Source organism: Neltuma alba, unplaced genomic scaffold, assembly GCF_004799145.2.
Source record: "Neltuma alba isolate B1F8T4 unplaced genomic scaffold, ASM479914v2 tig00012898_pilon, whole genome shotgun sequence".
Taxonomy (NCBI): Eukaryota; Viridiplantae; Streptophyta; class Magnoliopsida; order Fabales; family Fabaceae; genus Neltuma; species Neltuma alba.
This window is the reverse complement of record NW_021637269.1, coordinates 2,590-7,559: the sequence shown is the minus strand read 5'-3', so window position 1 is coordinate 7,559 and position 4,970 is coordinate 2,590. Positions and strand designations below refer to the sequence as shown.

At 39.4% G+C, this 4,970-nt stretch overlaps 1 pseudogene; it reads right to left on the bottom strand.

The window, feature by feature from the left end:
* Positions 1-964: 964 nt before the first annotated feature.
* On the bottom strand, positions 965-4,164 carry LOC114732291 (probable 1-deoxy-D-xylulose-5-phosphate synthase 2, chloroplastic; annotated as a pseudogene).
* Between the last annotated feature and the right edge of the window lie 806 nt (positions 4,165-4,970).

The window sequence follows — 4,970 nt, the reverse complement described above, 5'->3', positions numbered from 1 at the left end:
AGCTTCAATGAGTATTACGAGTATGTGAGTTAGGAGTGTTGACGGCTGGGATGAGATGTTTTTTTGTCTGGACAGGACAAAAAAGGGATGAGATAGGAATGTCCTAAATTTTTTTTAATTAAAAACTAACTATATATACCGGGGGTATTTAAGACCTCATGATAAACACTTAGGAAAATCCAAAAAAAAAAAAAGAATCACTAAATCAAATTAGGAATTCTTAAAAAAATAAAATTAGGAAAAAATTAGTTAGAAATTGGAAAAGAAGAAACCTTATTTGTATTCTCAAGAGACAAAATATAAACAAACTTAAATATTTGTTAAAAAGAACATGATGTAAAGAACATAACCAAATAATAATCACTATTATTATTACCATAATATTATTATAATAATAAATAAAATAAATTTATAAAATTAAAAAGTAAGATAATATATCACACGTCCTGTCTTATCCCATCTCGAGACAATTTTGTCTCGTTTCAAAATAACTGAGAAAAGAACAGGATATTACGATTCAACACTCTTAACCTGTGTTATGATGGAAAAAAAATAAAAGGAAAAGATTAAAAAAAGAGTAGACAGGAATTTAGGCCTTCTTCTCCCCTCGAATATTGGATGTACTGAAAGAGCCAAAATTAGGTTAGGTACGTTTTACCTTAGGTTCGGTCTAATCAGATAGGTGATGTAATGGTGTCTCTAAACTTGAATAGATTTAAACCAACGCTGCAATGCTGTGCCTACTGTTAAAGGACGCAAATTGACACTCTTTATAATTTCATTCTTCACCTTTATAGTTGGTTCTAATGAAAAGTTAGTAGAAAATTAAAATGTAAAATGTTTGACAAGTTTATCAAAAGTTATAATGGAGCAATAAGAATGGTTTAAGAAAAAAATTATTTCATTTCTATAGTTGACATCGATTATTTACAAAGCTTAAAGGAGGCATATTCAAATGTATCACATCTCATCTTATGCTAAAGTCTCACATACGAAGATTAAACAGATAACGATTATCAGGTTGAGTATTTGTCAAAGACAAAGCAGTAGCTGCAATATGTTTTGAACTCAATCCTGCTACTTCAATCTGATCTGTCTGAGATCCGTGGTCAATGTATCTGTCTGGTAGTGTCATGGCTCGCCACTGCAACAATTTAACACTCTCCTTTAATCTGAGTTATGGAATGAGAATGTGTGAAAAAGAAAAGGAAAAAAAAAAAGATTGATTTATGGGAGTACCTTGAGATTTCCATCGAGGAGTCCATTCAAGCCTAGGAACTGAGAAACGTGAGAGCCAAATCCTCCGATGGATCCTTCTTCAACAGTGATAAGAACTTCATGCTCTCTAGCTAACTGCTTCATCAGTTCCCGATCCAAAGGCTTGCAGAATCTGGCATCAACCACAGTAGTTGAGATGCCTTGAGCTTCAAGTAAATTTGCTGCTTCCATACAGCTTTGAACCTTGGTTCCATACCCCACAAGTGCCACCCTGCTTCCTTCCTTCAGTACCCTTCCTTTCCCAACCTACATCCATTTCAAGTCTCCATCAGCACAAAATGATTGAGTTATGGCTTTCACACATTCACTTTCAAGTCTCTCGGTCATGCTTTACGAGATATAAAATCTCTTTCACAGATTTATCTCACGCAGCATAAAAATGCTTCTTTTTTATTAAAGCTAATCCGTACCTCTAGCGGGGTGCCTTTGTTGTTTGGTGGAAGAAGGGATCCTATGCCATTTCCTCTTGGGTACCTAAAACAGCTAGGGCGGTCATCTATGGCCGCAGCCGTGGCTACCATGTGCATGAGCTCGGTTTCATCTGAAGGGGCCATGACCACCATGTTTGGCAGACAAGCCATGAAACTCGTGTCAAAGGCTCCACAATGAGTTGGGCCATCAGCACCCACAAGCCCAGCCCTATCTACTGCGAATCTCACTGGAAGCCTTTGAAGGTCCACATCATGTGCCACCTGCAAATTAAAGTCACGAGTCAACAAATTGATGACAAGGACAAAATTATAAGAATTTGTGGCGTCAATAGTCCTCTAAAAGTAGTTTAGCATAATTTTGTCACCTGATCAAAACCCTTTGCAAAAACGAAGAGTAAATTGCACAGAAAGGCTTGAGTCCTTCGGCAGCAAGGCCCGCAGCGAAGGTAACAGCATGCTGCTCTGCGATCCCCACATCGAAACACCTTTCAGGGAATTGCTTTTGGAATAAGTTGAGTCCAGTGCCTCCTCCCATTGCAGCATGGATGGCAACAATTCTGTCATCAGCCTCAGCTTCTGCTAGAGAGAATCCGCGAAGTACTGAGTGTAAGAACGTGTGCTTGTTTTGGACTTCATTTGCTTCCCTGACTTGGGATCAAAATTCACAACACCTGCATACATATAAATATAACAGTACCATGAAGCTTATTGTTTGAATTTGCTGGGACAAAGTTATATGCAGATCAACTTTTACAGGCTAGGACGCAACATAATACCATGCATCTTGTCTGGTGCTGCTTCCGCGGGAGCATAGCCTTTTCCTTTCTCAGTGATAACATGAATTAGAACAGGTCCTATGTCGGGCATGCCCTTGATTTTCTTCAGAACATGCACGAGGTCTCCTACGTTATGGCCGTCCACTGGACCGATATAGTACAGCCCAAGCTCCTCAAACAAGCAAGCGCCTGAGCCACCCGCTATTCCTCTCATATACGTATCCAATTTTGCCGCAAACTCGTGTGTTTGGCCTCCGATTTGCTTGGTAATTCCCTGTTATTTTTGTCGGCAAACATTAGTTGTAGAGCATAAATCCTATGAGGACGCTCAAAGGTCGGTCGTCTCCTATCCAAGCACGTGGTAAACAGGGAGGGGAGTGTGATAAAGACTCATAACATGTGTGGATCCCACTGGGTGCCAGAAAATAAATGTGTGGATATACCTTGGCAGCCTCACGCAGTTGATGGAACTTTCTGCTGGTTGTGTAGTCTTGTGAGTGCTTTGCTTAGAGCGCCGACCGGAGGGGCGGCACCGTCGAGGGTGGCGGTGGGAAGGGAGACTTGTTCATTGTCATTTAAGATTATGATCATATTGGTATCAAGGAAACCGGCGTTGTTCATTGCCTCGTACGCTTGTCCCGCCGTCATTGCGCCGTCACCTATCACTGCAACCACTTGGTTCTCCTTCCCCATCAAGTCCCTCGCAACCGCCATCCCTGAATTACCCCCAAAATATACAGTTTATGATTAATAAGATCATGCAAATGATAGCTATGAGTCTTATTAACGATTATATATAAAAGTGTTCATACCTAAGGCGGCGGAAATACTAGTAGAACTGTGACCAACTCCAAAGGCATCGTGGACACTCTCTTCCCTCTTGGGGAATCCTGCGAGTCCACCGGTTTGTCGAATGGTATGCATGCTTGATCTTCTTCCAGTCAAAATCTTATGAGCGTACGCCTGATGTCCGACGTCCCAAATGATCTTGTCTTGAGGAGTGCTGAAAACATGGTGGAGAGCGACGGTTAACTCCGCCACGCCGAGGCTTGAGCTCAAATGGCCTCCCGTCTTCGAGACCGTGTGAACAATCTCTTCTCTCAGTTCATCGGCAAGCTCACCGAGCTCCTGATTCCCAGCAGATCGATCATGTTCAGTACAGCCCACATGTTGCAGAAGAATGAGAGTGATCTGGAATAGTTAAAGGCAAGAAGGACCTGTACCTGAAGCGATAGATTCTTCATGTGAATTGGGTAATTGATGGTGTCCAAGATGGGAGTAGAAGGTTTCTCTCCTGAAAAATTCAGAGGCTTCCTCAACTTGATTGATTCCAAGGGCTTCTCCTCCTCACCAACGGTGCCTCCTCCCGCAGCCACCGTCATCACCTTCTTCGTCTGAAAATCAAACAGAAACAAAAAAAATGTAAGCGTCTGAGACTCCATTAACAAGGCGAAAAGTTGGTTTGAAATTACTGATGTCATCATAATCATACCCTTTGGGGGTTAGTCGCAGAAACTTTGGTTGTTCGGAGTGAAAGAGTAGAGGAGGAGGAGGTGTTGCCCTGAGAATGGTATAAGGGAAGGAAACTAGTGCTGAGAAGGGAGGAAGCCATTGTTGAGTGGTTGAGAGAAAGAGAATGAGCAGAAAGCTTGTGTTATGCTATGCTTTGAGGAGGAAGAAGAAGACTGGAAAGATGGTGCTTAAGGTTGAACTGAAGGTCTGAACAGAAGAAGTCGAGTTTCTGTGGTATTTATAGAACTCAGCTTTCGTTTTCTGGCACTGTTCATGTTATGACCGTTTGACTAACGTCATGCGTAAGACTTTGAATTTTCAATATCCAAATTACAGTGTTGGGAATTACAATCATCCCATAAAAAAATTTAATTATTTTAAAGTATATTGACAATTAAAGAACATACAATAAAAATATTTTTTATAGCTTTAATTTATTTTTTCACAATTCTGTATATGTGGTGTTTTGGATTGCTAATAAAATCACTTTTTTTTGTTGTTGTAAGTTATGAGACAAAACTAACCCTGCATATTTATCATATGCTGCACAAGATCAGTTCAAATAGAAGAATTATTATCAGGTTTCAAAACAGCAATGTATGAAAAAATCTCAACAATAAATGATTATTATAGCTATGTTATTTTTTATCCTAAAATTTTTTAGTATATGCTATACATATTATTCTGAGGGTTTTTGGTGATTGCATTCATTTCTTGAAATTACATAATAGGCACATACTCATTTATTATAAAAGTTTTAATAAGTAGATTGATTGTTGGAAGAATTACAATGAGTTTTCATGTAAGAAAAAAATTACAAAATAAGTCATAAAGATTGTTGTTCTCCACTTTAGAACTTGTCATTACAAACTACTCAGGTTATTATTGAACTTTTTAGTAGTTATTTCTCTTATATGGGACTTGAAGAGTGAATTTCCATATGGCTTCGATGTGATCCCATGAGGCTTAGCAC